At 56.8% G+C, this 13753-nt stretch overlaps 2 pseudogenes; one reads left to right on the forward strand and one right to left on the reverse strand.

Moving 5' to 3' along the window:
• LOC128849707 (olfactory receptor 14A16-like) overlaps window positions 1-13753 on the forward strand; it is a 94431-nt pseudogene that overhangs the window by 77445 nt on the left and 3233 nt on the right.
• Window positions 9477-11921, reverse strand: LOC128849712 (acrosin-like; annotated as a pseudogene).

The following is a 13753-nucleotide window of genomic DNA, read 5'->3' on the forward strand; positions in this document are numbered from 1 at the left end:
TTCCGTGACCCGGCTCCTCTGTGACTGAATACTCTGTGCTACAACCATTCTATGACCGACCTTTATATGTCTCAACATTTCCATGAACTGGCTCTTCTACGACCTTTCTATGAAACGAGCTTTCCTTTTCCTGACTCAACTTTCATGCTTGACTCTTCCGAGACCCAAATATTTTATGGCCTTTCTATGACCTGAGTCTTCTATCAACCTGTATGACTGAATTCTGTTATTACTCCTCTATAAACAGACTCATCTGCGACCCCTCTCTCATATGATCAGACCCTTCGATGATTCGAGCCTTCTCTATCCCAGCCCTTCTATGAACCAAAACTTCTATGAACTTTTTATGACCTGACTATTCTTAGACATTCCCTAGGCTCCAGCATCCTCGGAGGGCCCTAAAAACATCCTCTGTCAAGAAAAAGAGGAAAGTGATCGTCTTAGGGGACTCCCTTCTTAAAGGAATGGAGGGTCCCATCTGCAGACCGGACCCGCTCCACAGGGAGGTCTGCTGCTTGCCGGGGGCATCAGTGAGGGATATCAATAGAAAACTCCCTTCCTTGGTGAAGGAAACGGATTACTATCCCCTGTTAGTATTTCAAATAGGTAATGATGACTTACAGTGCAGAAAGCTGAAAGCCATCAAAAGAGACTTCAGGGCTTTAGGGAAGATGATTGAGGGCTCTGGAGCGCAAGTGGTGTTTAGCTCTATCCCAATACTAAGGAATATGGAACAGGAGGTCAGGAACATACAGATGATTAATGCCTGGCTCCGAGCCTGGTGTGAGGAGAGAGGCTTTGGCTTCTTTGATCATGGGGTGACCCACCCACCCCCAGGTTTTCTTACTAGGGATGGGTCATACTTGTCTCCAAGGGGGACTAAAGTTATCTCTAAAAATCTAGTTAGGCTCTTAAATAGAGCTTTAAACTAGATGTGAAGGGGGAAGGGGAGGAGACCAGGCTAGTTGGGAATGAGCCTGGAAGTGGGAAACCGGTGGCTGAGAAATGGTGTGCTGGAGAGGACCACCAGTACACCACAACAGGGCAAGTGAGGGCGAGTACAAGTGGGGACAGTAAGGATGAAACTGGGTCTGTGGAATTAGTTATTCCAAGGACCAGTCAATCGAGAATAAACTCTCTTCCCTTTATGAGGGCTGAAGGTTCATCAGCCCAGCTGAAGTGCATTTACACCAATGCACACAGCATGGGCAATAAGAAGGATGAGCTGGAAGCTGTTGTAGGGCAAAGTGACTATGATGTCATTGCCATCACAGAAACGTGGTGGGATGACTCACATAACTGGAGTACAGCTATGTTGGGATATAAACTCTTCAGGCGGGACAGGAAGGGTAGGAAAGGAGGCGGGGTAGCCCTCTATGTCAAAGAGTGCTTTGATACTCTTGAACTGGATTACGGTGAGGATGGGATCGAGTGCCTATGGGTTAAAATCAGAGGAGCCCACAAGAAAGGGGACTTTGTGATAGGAGTCTGTTACAGACCACCCAACAAGAAGAAGCTGCTGATGAACTCTTCTATAAACAGCTGGGGACAGTTTCTAAATCTCTGCCTCTTGTCCTTGTGGGAGACTTTAACTTTCCGGATGTCTGCTGGGAGTACAATACAGCAGAAAGGAAACAGTCTAGGAGGTTCCTGGAGTGCATCGAAGACAACTTCCTTGCACAACTGGTTAGCGAACCAACAAGGGAGGGTGCCTTCCTAGACCTGCTGCTTGTGAATAGAGAAGGTCTTGTTGGGGATTTGACGGTTGGAGGACGCCTGGGATTAAGCGATCATGAGATGATAGGGTTTTCAGTTCTAGGTGGGATTAAGAAGGGGGTTAGCAAAACAGTCACATTAAACTTCCAGAGGGCAGACATTGGTCTGTTCAGAAGGTTGATTAGCAAAGTCCCGTGGGAAACAGTCCTTCAGGGCAAGGGAGCCCATGAAGGTTGGGTGCTCTTGAAAAATGAAATCCTAGCAGCTCAAGAGCAGGCCATCCCTGTGTTCCGGAAAAGGAGCCGGCGGGGGGAAAAGCCAGCTTGGTGGAGCAGGGAGATCTCAAGATGCGTCAATAATAAGAAGAAGCTCTATGTGCTCTGGAGGAAAGGACAGGCATCTTGGGTGGACTACAGGGACGAAGTGAGATCGTGCAGGGAAAAAATCAGGAGGGCCAAGGCCCAACTAGAAATAAAACTCGCTAAGTCTGTGAAAGACAACAAAAAGTCTTTCTACAAGTACATTAACAGGAAAAGGAGGACGAGGGAGAATATCCAGTCTCTATTGGATGCAGAAGGAATAACAGTGACCGGGGATAAGGACAAGGCTGAGGTACTTAATGCCTTCTTTGCCTCAGTCTTTAATAATAAGGAAAGTTGTTCCCTCTGTGTACAAACCCAGGAGTTAGAGGAGCAGAATGAGGCTCCCATGATCCAAGAGGAGGCGGTTAGAGACTTGCTTGCCCAGCTAGACACCCACAAGTCTATGGGGCCGGATGGGATCCACCCAAGAGTATTGAAGGAGCTGGTGGATGTCCTTTCCAAACCCCTTTCCACCATCTTCCAGCGGTCCTGGCTGACTGGGGAAGTTCCACTGGACTGGAGGCTGGCTGATGTTGTGCCCATCTACAAGAAGGGTTGCAGGGAGGATCCGGGGAACTCCAGGCCTGTCAGTCTGACCTGAGTGCCAGGAAAGTCATGGAACAGGTGATCTTGAGTGCTATCATGAAGCACATGCAAGAGAACCGGGTGATCAGGCCCAGTCAACATGGGTTCACAAAAGGCAGATCTTGCCAAACTAACCTGATCACCTTCTATGACAAAATGACTCGACTAATAAATGGGGGAAAGGCTGTGGATGGAGTCTTCTTGGACTTCAGTAAAGCCTTTGACACAGTTTCTCACAGCATTCTGCTTCAGAAACTGTCAGCCTCTGGCCTGGACAGGCGCACACTCTCCTGCGTCGAAAACTGTTTGGATGGCCCAGAGAGTGGTGGTCAATGGAGTTAACTCCAGCTGGAGGCAGTCACAAGTGGGGTTCCCCAGGGCTCAGTACTGGGTCCAGCTCTGTTCAATGTCTTTATCAATGACCTGGATGAAGGCATTGAGTGCACCCTCAGCAAGTTTGCGGATGACACTGAGCTGGGTGGAAGTGTGGATCTGCTGGAGGGTAGGGAGGCTCCAAAGGGGTTCTGAACAGGCTGGACTGCTGGGCTGAGGCCAATGGTGTGAGGTTTAACAAGGCCAAATGCCGGGTCCTGCACTTGGGGCACAACAACCCTATGCAGTGTTACAGACTGGGGGAAGAATGGCTGGAGAGCTGCACGGAGGAGAGGGACCTGGGGGTAATGGTTGGCAGCCGACTGACCATGAGCCAGCAGTGTGCCCAGGTGGCCAAGAAGGCCAATGGCATCTTGGCTTGGATCAGAAATGGTGTGACCAGCAGGTCCAGGGAGGTGATTCTCCCTCTGTACTCAGCACTGGTGAGACCGCACCTTGAGTACTGTGTTCAGTTCTGGGCCCCTCACCACAAGAAGGATGTTGAGGCTCTGGAGCGTGTCCAGAGAAGAGCAACGAAGCTGATGAAGGGGCTGGAGAACAAGTCTTACGAGGAGCGGCTGAGAGAGCTGGGGTTGTTTAGCCTGGAGAAGAGGAGGCTGAGGGGAGACCTTATTGCTCTCTACAACTACCTGAAAGGAGGTTGTGGAGAGGAGGGAGCTGGGCTCTTCTCCCAAGTGACAGGGGACAGGACAAGGGGGAATGGCCTGAAGCTCCGCCAGGGGAGGTTCAGGCTGGATATCAGGAAAAAATGTCAATGTGAGAGAAAGAGCAAGAGAGGCTGGCACCACAAAGCACACATAAGGGCAATGATTTTCAGACAAAATGTTTAAGGGTTAGGGTCATTAGGGTTAAGGTCATTGTTAGGGTTAGGATTAGAGTCATTAGGGTTAGGGTTAGTGTTAGGGTTAGGCAGAGAGAATAGAGACGGGGTGAGATATGGACAGAGAGAAAGGGCACGTTTTGAGATACGAGCAGAGAGAACAAGGACGGGTTGAGATATGGGCAGTAAGGACAGGGCCAGGGTGAGATACAGGTGGAGAGATTGCATACAGGGTGAGATACAGGCAGAGAGAATGGGGACGGGTTCAGATACAGGCAAAAAGATTGGATACAGGGTGAGATAAAGGCTGAGAGATCGAAGTGGGTTAGATACGAGCAGAGAGTATGGGGATGGAGTGAGATACAGCCAGAGACAGTGGGGACGGGTTGAGCTATGGCAGAGAGAATGGGGACATGGTGAGATACAGGCAGAGAGAATGGGTACCGGTTGAGATATGTAACTTCTTGTTACAGAAGCAGGATAGACAAAGAACAGTGACGGCCTTGGTGGCAAAGGCCAAGTGTATTCACACACACTATCCAGAGCCCCAAACAATCAGCTAACATAGTACTTGTTAGCAGAGAAACAGCCAGGAGAGAGAAGACTGTCTCCAGGATTTGCCAATTCAGTAAGCACACAGCAGGAAGGAGTACATCTCATCAGGATCCATCAGTCCCAACGCACTCTGCAGAGAGCACGGCCCATCATAGCCCTGGAAGTCAAGGTGCGGTCAAAGGGCTCCTTTTAAAGAGACATCTTTAGCCACAGATAGAATCAGGAGACCCAAGAGGAACACAGAAAAGGCCGCTCTGTTGCTCCTCGGGGTGAATCGGAATCGCACCACTGATCAATTCCCACAGGAATTAGCAGCCCCATCTCTTAAAGATCAGCCGCCACTCCAAAGCCACTTCACACCGCTTCCTTCTTGGAGCCGTTTGAGTAACGAACCAGTGACGGGCGTTGAGCAGGAAGGGGGACAACGACAGACCCCCAGGAAGCGGCTGAGGCCTCCCGGCCCTTCACCCGGAGCTCCGTTCCCAAACGCCGCCGCGGGGGCACCGAAGGACGCGGCCCCAGCGAGCGCTCGGCTCGAGGAGCGGCTGCCGCGCTCAGACACGCGCGGCCGGGGCAGAACGGCCCCCGGGGCTCCCTCCCGGCCGCTCACCCGGCGGCAGAAGCAGCCGAGCCGCTCGTAGGGCAGCGGGAGCTGCTGCCGCCGCTCCAGGACGCGCTTGAGGAGGTGGCGGGCGAAGCGGCAGCCGCTCTCCCGGCACACGGCGCCCGGGAACGGCACCCGCCCCGGAGGACACGCCGCCCCCGGCTCGCTTCTGCTTCGCCCCGCCGCGGCCATCCAGGGCCGGGGAGAAGCCGCCTCCTGCTCGGCGCGGGGCGGGCGCCGCCGCTCGAACGGGCGCCGCCGCGGGGCATCACGGGAGCGGCGGGAAGGCTTCCGGCGCCGCGGCCGCCATGTCCGGTGCGGGCAGCGGCGCTTCCGGCCGGCTCGGCAGGAGGAGGGGCCGCCCCCTGCTCCGGTCCCGGGCCGGGCCGCCGGCTCCGCTCCCCGGCAGAGGCGCCGCCCGCGCTCTCCTCGCCCCGCCGCGTTCGCCAACAGCGCGGGCGCCGCCTCCCGCGGAGGGAGCCGGGCAGCGGGGCCGGAGCGCGGTGCACACGGCCGGCAGGCGGCGCCCCCGGGCTCGGCCCGCAGCTGCCATGGGCCCCCGCGGGAGGGCGCGCGGGGAGGGAGCGGGCGGGGGCGCCGCGCGGCACGCCGGGAGCTGTAGTTCTGCGCCATCGGGGCGCCAGGCCTGAACTCCAAAAGCCCCCCGAACCCCCAAAACAAACCCTGAATCCGAAAACCTGAACCCCAAATCCACCTCCTGCACCGCAAAAATCCCCTCTTTTCACTCTAAAATCCACACCTTCTGACTCCAAATCCAGCTTTTGTGCCCCCAAATCCTCTCCTGCATCCTGAAATCTCCTCCTGAACCCCAAAACTCGACCCTGAACCTCCCAAACCACAACCCTGAACTTTCAAATCCACTCCCTGCACCCCAACATCCACCCTGAACCTCCAAATCCCCCCAAACCCCAGTCTTGAATCCCCAAATCCACCTCCTGCACCCCAAAATCCTCTCTTTTCACTCCAAAATCCACTCCTTCTGACCTCTAATCCAGCTTTTGTGGCCCCAAATCCTCTCCTGCACCCCAAAATCTCCTCCTGAATTCTGAAAGCTGACCCTGAACACTAAAAGCTGACCCTGAACCCCAAACCCCAACCCTAAACCCCAAAATCCACCCCTTGCACCCCGAAATCTGCCTGCACCCGCAGATCCCCACCTGCATCCTTAACCCTAACCCCGCACTCTGAAACACACCCCAAAATCCTCCCCCGCACCCCAAAACCTGTCTCCCTTGCCCCTAAACCTATCCCCTGAACCACCAAACCCCCCTGTACCCTGAAACACACCCAAAATCCACCCCCTACACCCCAAAACCCACACTCCCAAAACCCACACTCCCAAACCCTCCTGCATCCCAAAACCTGCCTGCACCCCAAAACCCACCCCAATATCCACCCCCTTGCAACTCCAACCCCTACTGCACCCCCAAAAGCACCTGCACACTGAAATCCACCCTGAAATCGCTCCTTGCACCCCCAGACCGCCCTGCACCCCTAAACCCCCCTGCACCCCGAAACCCACGCCAAAATCCACTAGCTGCACCCCTACCCCGACATAAACCCCAAAATCCCGCAAAACCCCAAAACTCGTCTCTGAACCCCAAAACCCAACCCTAAATCTGAAAACCTAAACTTCAAATCAACTCCCTGCACCCCCAAATCCCCTCTTTTCACTCCAAAATCCACTACTTCTGACATCAAATCCAACTTTTATGGCCCCAAATCCTCTCCTGCACCCCGAAATCTCCTCCTGAATCCCCAAACCTTACCGTGAACCCCAAAACTCAACTCTGAGTTCCCCCAAACCCGACCCTGAACCCCAAAATCCACTCCCTGCACCCCAAAATAAAACCTAAACCTCAAAATCCTTCCCAAGGCCCAGTCCTGAACCCCAAAATCCCCCCAAACCCCTAAAATGAACCCTGAATCTAAAACCCTGAACTTCAAATCCACCTCCTGCACTGCAAAAATCCCCTCTATTCACTCCAAAATCCACTCCTTCTGACCTCTAATCCAGCTTTTGTGGGCCCAAATCCTCTCCTGCACCCCGAAATCTCCTCCTGAATCCTGAAAGCTGACCCTGAAGCCTAAAACCTGACCCTGAACTCCCAGATCCGAACTGTGAACCCCCAAATCCACCCCTGCACCCCAAAACGCACCCTAAACCCCAATCCTGAACACCCAAATCTACTCCTGCAGCGCTAAATCCACCGCTGAACCCCACAATCCACCCCCAATGGTTTGGATAGGTTTTGGGGTCCCTGGAGCCTTTCAGGGTGCTGGGGTGGAGCTTTTGAGGTCCCCTGAAGCTTTGTGGTGGGTTTGGGGGAGCTGGGCTGGGACTTTTGAGGTCTTCTGAGGGTTTGGTAAGGTTTTGGGGTCCCTGAGAGCTTTGGAGGGGGACTGAAGTGGGGCTTTTGAGGTCATAAAAGTTTGTGGAGGCTGGGGTGGGGCTTTTGGGGTCCCCTGAGGGTTTAGGGGGGCTGGGGGCTTGCCAAGGGGTATTGGGAGGGCGGGAGTGGAGATTTGGGGGGCTTAAAGACACAAAAATAGAGGCAGAGACCCAAAACAAGGACAGAGGCCCCCCAAAAATGGGGACAGAGAACCTCAAAATGGGCTCAGTGACCCCAAAACCTAACCCAGAGACCCCAAAAGAAGCCGAAGGACCCCCAAAAATGGAGGCAGAGCCCCCCCAAATTATCATAAACCCCAAAGATAGAACCAGACACCCCCAAAACAGGCAAAGCCACCCCAAAGATGGTCCCAGGGACCCTAACACAAGTGGTGCCCCCCCCACTGTCCCCCCACATGCGCATCTGCACAGCCCTGGGGATCCTCTAAGGGGTCCTGGAGGTCCCTAGAAGGGTACTGGAGGTCTGTAGAGGGGTCCTGGGGGTCTCTAGAAGGATCCTGGGAGTCCTTTAAGGGGTCCTGGGGGTCTCTGGAGAGATTCCTGGGGGTCCTTGAAAGGGTCCTGCGGGTCCCTAAAGGGGTCCTGGGAGACCTTGAAAGGTCCTGGGGGGCTCTAGAGAGTTCTGGGGGAAGAACCAAGGGGAGCCTTGTGGTTGGTGTATACCCACCAAACCCTTTCCATCATCTCCCAGCGCTCCTGGCTGACCGGGGCAGTTCCACCTGGCTGGAAGCTGGCAGATGTTACACCCGTTGACAAGAAGATTTGGAGGAGAATCCAGGGAACTGCAGGCCTGTCAGTCTGACCTCTGTGGCTGAGAAGCGCAGCGGGATGCAGGTGATGGACCCCAGCACCCAGCCTGCTGTGGGGTGACGGATACCAGCTGCAACCATGCCGTGGTGCAAAGGAATCCATCTCCAAGCGTGCCACCGGATAAATGACTCCATTTCCCAGTGGGAAGGAGAGGAAGATCAAAGAAGGAGACCTTCTTAGCGACTTTGCAGTACCCAAAGGGGCTCCAGGAAAGCTGGGGAGGGACTGTTCACAATATCTTGTGGTGACAGGACGAGGGGCAGTGGGTACAAACTGGAGAGGGGCAGGTTTTTGCAATGGAGGTTTTCACTCTTCCATTTAGGCCCCACCGCGGGGCCGGCTCCAAGGACTCCAGCTCCAAGCATGCTGCTTGTGGAATGACTCCAGCTCACAGCACATCGTAGAGTGATGGACTCCAGCTCCCAGAACTGCCGCTGGGCAAAGCGCCCCAGCTCTCAGCGTGCCGTGGGGAAAAGGACTCCAGTGGGAGCACGCTGCATGGGGAACGATGCAAGCTTCCATCACAGCGTGCTGTGAAGGACTGCAGGTGCTCGCGTGGTGCAGGGTGAAGGGCTCCAGCTGCCGGCACACTGCAGGGTGATGGACTCCAAAACTCAGCGTGCTGTGGAGCAAAGGACTCAACTCCCTGCCTCCTCTTCCAGCACACTGTGGGGTGAAGGACGACAGCTCCCAGCATGACAAGGGGAGAAGAACTCATGCTGTCAGCACGCTGCGCAGGGATGGGCTCCAACTCCAGGCATGCACATGAGACAGACTCCTAGAATCGCTTGGTTGGAAAAGGCCTTTGAGATCATCAAGTGCGACTGTACCTGTCCACTCCATAGAAGCATAGAACTGGCTTGGTCGGGAAAGATCTTTCGATCAGGACTCCATCTCTCAGCACACCACGGAGCAAAGGACACCAGCCCACAGCCTGCAGTGGGGTGAAGAGCTCCATCCCCCGACATATTGTGGCGTGAGGGACTGCAGCTTCTGGCACGCAGCACCTGTACAGGTCCCAGCTGTGACGTGTGGAGAGGGACCAGCTCCCAGCATCGTGCGGGCTGAAGGGCTTATTGTGGGTGGAATTGGCTGAGACTTTGATTTAGCAGCAACTTACAATTTATTGAACAGGATCACAAAAGTAAATTAGCTCCTGTCTATTAACTCTCAATCATTAGTTGGTGAACGAAAAGGATTCTGACTTATTCAGAAAGATTGGCTCGAGAATTGAATCAAAGGCTTAAGTGCAGATTCAAAACTGGCAAGGGTCACTGCACCAGATCATGCCCATCCTGCTGCTCAAGCCATTATTTCCTTGATGGCCTTCAGGAGATCCTTCAGCAGCTTAGCGAACTTTGCCATCTTCCGACGTGGAAGTGACAGGGACGCCTTGCCCGTGGGTGTTGGCTGTGCTGTTGGTGCAGCCGCCTCTGGTGGGTGCAGCCCCATCTGCACCAGGATCCAGTCTAAGAAGTGCTGCGTGGAGGTGTAGATCCCCGGCCGACGGACTCTGGCGCAGCCTCTTCCCCAGCTGGTCACTCCCACCAGCCAGAAGTGGTCAGAATGGCGATTTTTGCAGACCAGAGGACCACCGCTGTCCCCCTGCAGCAGAAGAGAGAGGGTTAAGGGGGTGCTGGGGGGCCTCTGGCAGCGTGAGGGCCGGCTCCCCCTCTCTCCCAGCAGCTGCCAGAGCTGTGTTGCCTGCACAGAAAGGCTCTGCTGCGGCGCAGGAGCTGGCAGAACCTGGTCTGCGAGGGGGTGGTGGGGCTGTAAGGCTGGGCTCTCTCTCCTCTCTGCACAGCGTGACCCCGGCTGTGGGGCAGAGGGATGTTCCAGGATTGGCCCCTGGACCGCTGGGTGGGCTTTCTGGGCAGAGTGCGGGAGATGGGGAAGGGGAGGTGAGCCCCAGGAGCAGTGGGACCCGGCGGTGGGACGGGGACTTGCTGGGCACCGCGGTAGGTTTGGGTGGCTGTGCCGGGGCTGCTGGTGCTGCTGGGACTGGACTTGTCGCCCGCTCCTACCTGGCAGGTGTCGATGCCGCCCCGCGGGAATCCCGCACACAGGTTGTGGGTGTGGATGGCCCCGCGGTACCACCCACTGCTGTTGCAAACGTGGGTGTCGATGAGGGGGACCTTGGCCTCCTGCAGCACATCGGACGTTCCGCCTGCGAGCACAGACAGAAATGAACACCCAGCAGCGCGTTGCCAGTTCTCCTCCTGCCCTGCCTGGGGGAACCCCTCCCTAGGGATCGGCTTTGCCTCCGGAGAGGATTGTGGCGGTGTTTCCCTCCCGTCTTGCCCTGGGGAATGGGTCAGGGCCATCTCTCCAGGGGCAGACGTCCCCGCAGGCTGACGCTGCCGTTCTCCTCTGCTGTCAGGACGCCCAGCCCACCTCCCCAGGGTGCCAAGCAGTGCACTCGGGACACCAGGACTTGACTCACCTTCCTCATGGGTGGCGCCCCAGCCACTGACGTAGCAGGTCGTGAGCTGCGACGCTTTGAGCGTGGCATTGGGCAGGCAGGCGAGCTGCACGTGGGAGCTGCACTGCACGGGCTGGTCCAGCTCCAGCAGGGCGATGTCGTTCCTCTGCGAGATGTTGTTGTAGTTTTCAGTGAACAAAGATCTGCTTGATGCTGCGTATTTGAACCTCGGGGCCCAGCTGAGTCAGGTTGGTGGCACCGGCCACCACACGCCACATCTCAGGTGTTCCTGGAAGGCAAATGGAGAGAGGGGTGGGTGGATGGGTGGGTGGGTGCTAGGAAGCCCAGCCTCCTCCTGAGCCATCTCTCCAGCTGGGATGGGAGCGCCCCAAGACTGGATGCGTGCAAGGGAACGGGGTCAGAGTCGCCCACGGTGCTGCGGGCTGGGCGCCTGCCAGCGTTGGGGGTGTCCCCGTTCTCAGCTCCTCCTTACATGGCCTCGGTGAAGCAGTGGGCTGCTGTGAGGACCCACTGTGTGCCGATGAGGGACCCTCCGCAGATGTGCCCCGTGCCTGCTTCCCAGGGGCTCTGGATGCTGACGATCCAGGGCCAGGCCCCCGGCCTGGGCATCTCTGCCCCCGACGACACGGGACATGCCAGAGCCATCATAATCCAAGGGCCGGAGTCCGCAGGTCCTGTGGAAACCAGAAACTGATGAGTGCCCTGCTGGAGGTGTCACTGCTGCTTGGGCTGAAGCTCAGCCGCCTTCCCTCCCGACAGGGCGGCACGGAGCACACGGCCAGGGAACCCCGTGGGGCAGGCGGGCGGGCGTCCACCCCTGTCTCTGCTTTAGCCCCGCAGAGGAGCCGTGCCAGCAGCCAGGGCGCTGGCAAGGGACGGCTGCCTCCCTGGGAGTTGGGGAAGCTGTGGTGTGGCCACGAGGGACAAGCAGGCGCCCTCAGTCATCCCCATCCCAGCTGCCCGAGCTCCCTCCCGCAGCCCGGGGCCACTCACTCGCAGGTGTCCCACGTGCCCTGCACAGGCCCAGCACAGGGCCAGCAGGACGAGGACAAGGAGGAGAACATTCATGGTTCCAGTGACACGTGGCACTGCAACAACTGAGGGCTTGTTGCCACTGGGGCAGCAGCCGACAGACTGCCCGTGGCGCTGGCGCTGCCGGCAATGCCCTTGGCCACCCGGTGAGGTCACAAAGGTTCTGGGCGCTGGGCACGGGGGGCTCGGGGCGGGGGGGCAGCTTGGGGCGTTCCAAGCGGGAGGGGAGGCAGGAGCTGGGCTCAGGCGCTCCCGACGGACCCAGTGAGTGCACCGCGGGTGGGTGAGGGTGGGCAGCGCCGTCACAGGCAGCAGCCAGCAGGGAAACGCCACGCGTGGCGGCACAGCCTCTTTGGGAAGGGCGCTGCCACCTGCTCTCTGCAGCCGGTTCCCACCAGGTCCTTCTCCCAGAGCATCCACCGCAGGACAGAACTACAGGCAGTCTGTGCGGGTTTGGGTGTTGGAGAGCCAAGCGACACCTGAGGGAGTGTGGGCAAGGAGGGGGACGATTAGTAAGATGATTAGTAAGTCCCGCCCCATTTCACAGTATGGGCAGGAAATCCCGACCCCATTTCACACCTGGGGCAGGAAGTCCCACCCCTCACTTCATGCCAGACAAGAGGTCCCATACCCATTACACATCCGATGCATAAAGCCCCTTCCCTGCTTTGCATCTGAACAGGAAGTTCCCCCCCCATTTCATAGAATCATAGAATCATAGAATAATTAGGGTTGGAAGGGACCTTCAAGATCATCCAGTTCCAACCCCCTGCCATGGGCAGGGACACCTCCCACTGGATCAGGCTGCCTGAGGCCCATCCAACCTGCCCTTCAACATTTCCAGGCATGGGGCAGCCACAGCTTCCCTGGGCAACCTGTGCCAGTGTCTCACCACTCTGCTCGTGAAAAAATTCTTCCTAATGTCTAGTCTAAATCAGCCCTTCTCCCAATTTACACAATTTCAGTCTCTGACCCTGCTCTGATGTGGGTGCATCTTCCTCCCTGTTTTCCTCTGGACCGCCCCACTGCACAGCTCAGAGCATCCATGGCCCTTCCTGGCCCTCACCAGCATCTCCTGGGGCCTCCACCCACCCCTCAGCCTACGGCCCAGGAGACCATTGCAGCCAGAACTGAGTTTCATCCCCAGCTCGATCTGAGCTGTAGGGGTGCGGCTCTCCAGGCACAGAGAGGACAGGCGAGGTTTTGGAATCAGAGACAGGAAAAGCAGGTGAGGTTTTAGGGCTGCAATAACTGAAATGTGGAGCAGAGCCATCATCCTGGAAGGGCGGGTGTGAAAGAGACTGCCATGAGCTCCATCTCCTCCTGCCTGTGCCCCTGGCTGAGGGCATTGCTGCCCAGTGGGGCTGAAGCCCTGCAGCTGTGGCACCAGGCAAGCTCATCCCTGCCAGAAGGAAACCTGGGACCAAACATCCAAGACCCCATGTGTGCAAAGACTTTGCTTAGAGCAGGGACAGGGCTGGGACAGAAGAAACCTGAATGTCTTTCTAGTCCCAGGTCTAAGGACGCAGGATCAAAGCCTAAATTCACTCAATGCAATACACCTTCCCAGCTTAGAGAAATGAGATCATTCCGTGTCACCTCTCTGCAGTCCTGTCTAAATATAGGACGAGAAAATTGTTTTTTATTGTGACTATTTTTCTCCCAGGAGCACTGACACTGCAGGACAGAAGTGTCTCTGCCCGGCTGAGGGAGGGAACATCAGGGATGGCTTCAGGCTGTTTCTCAGCAGGTTCCCCTGGAGCCCCAGGGACACCTGGAGGGAGCCCCGAGGGGGCAGAGCAAGGGCTGCCTTGGGCTGCTCCTCTGCTGCTGAGCTGGGCTGGGCTCCTGGCAGGGAGGGAGCTGGTGGCAAGTGGGCAGCGCTACAAAGAGCCATCTCTGGGCAGGAGCAGCTCCTCTGCAAAGCCCAGCAGGGCTGAGGGCACTGCCTGCAGGCAGCGAGGGGAGAGGAGGGGGCAGAGAGAGGTTCAAGGCAGGG

The sequence above is a fragment of the Cuculus canorus genome, chromosome 32, assembly GCF_017976375.1.
Source record: "Cuculus canorus isolate bCucCan1 chromosome 32, bCucCan1.pri, whole genome shotgun sequence".
Lineage (NCBI taxonomy): Eukaryota > Metazoa > Chordata > Aves > Cuculiformes > Cuculidae > Cuculus > Cuculus canorus.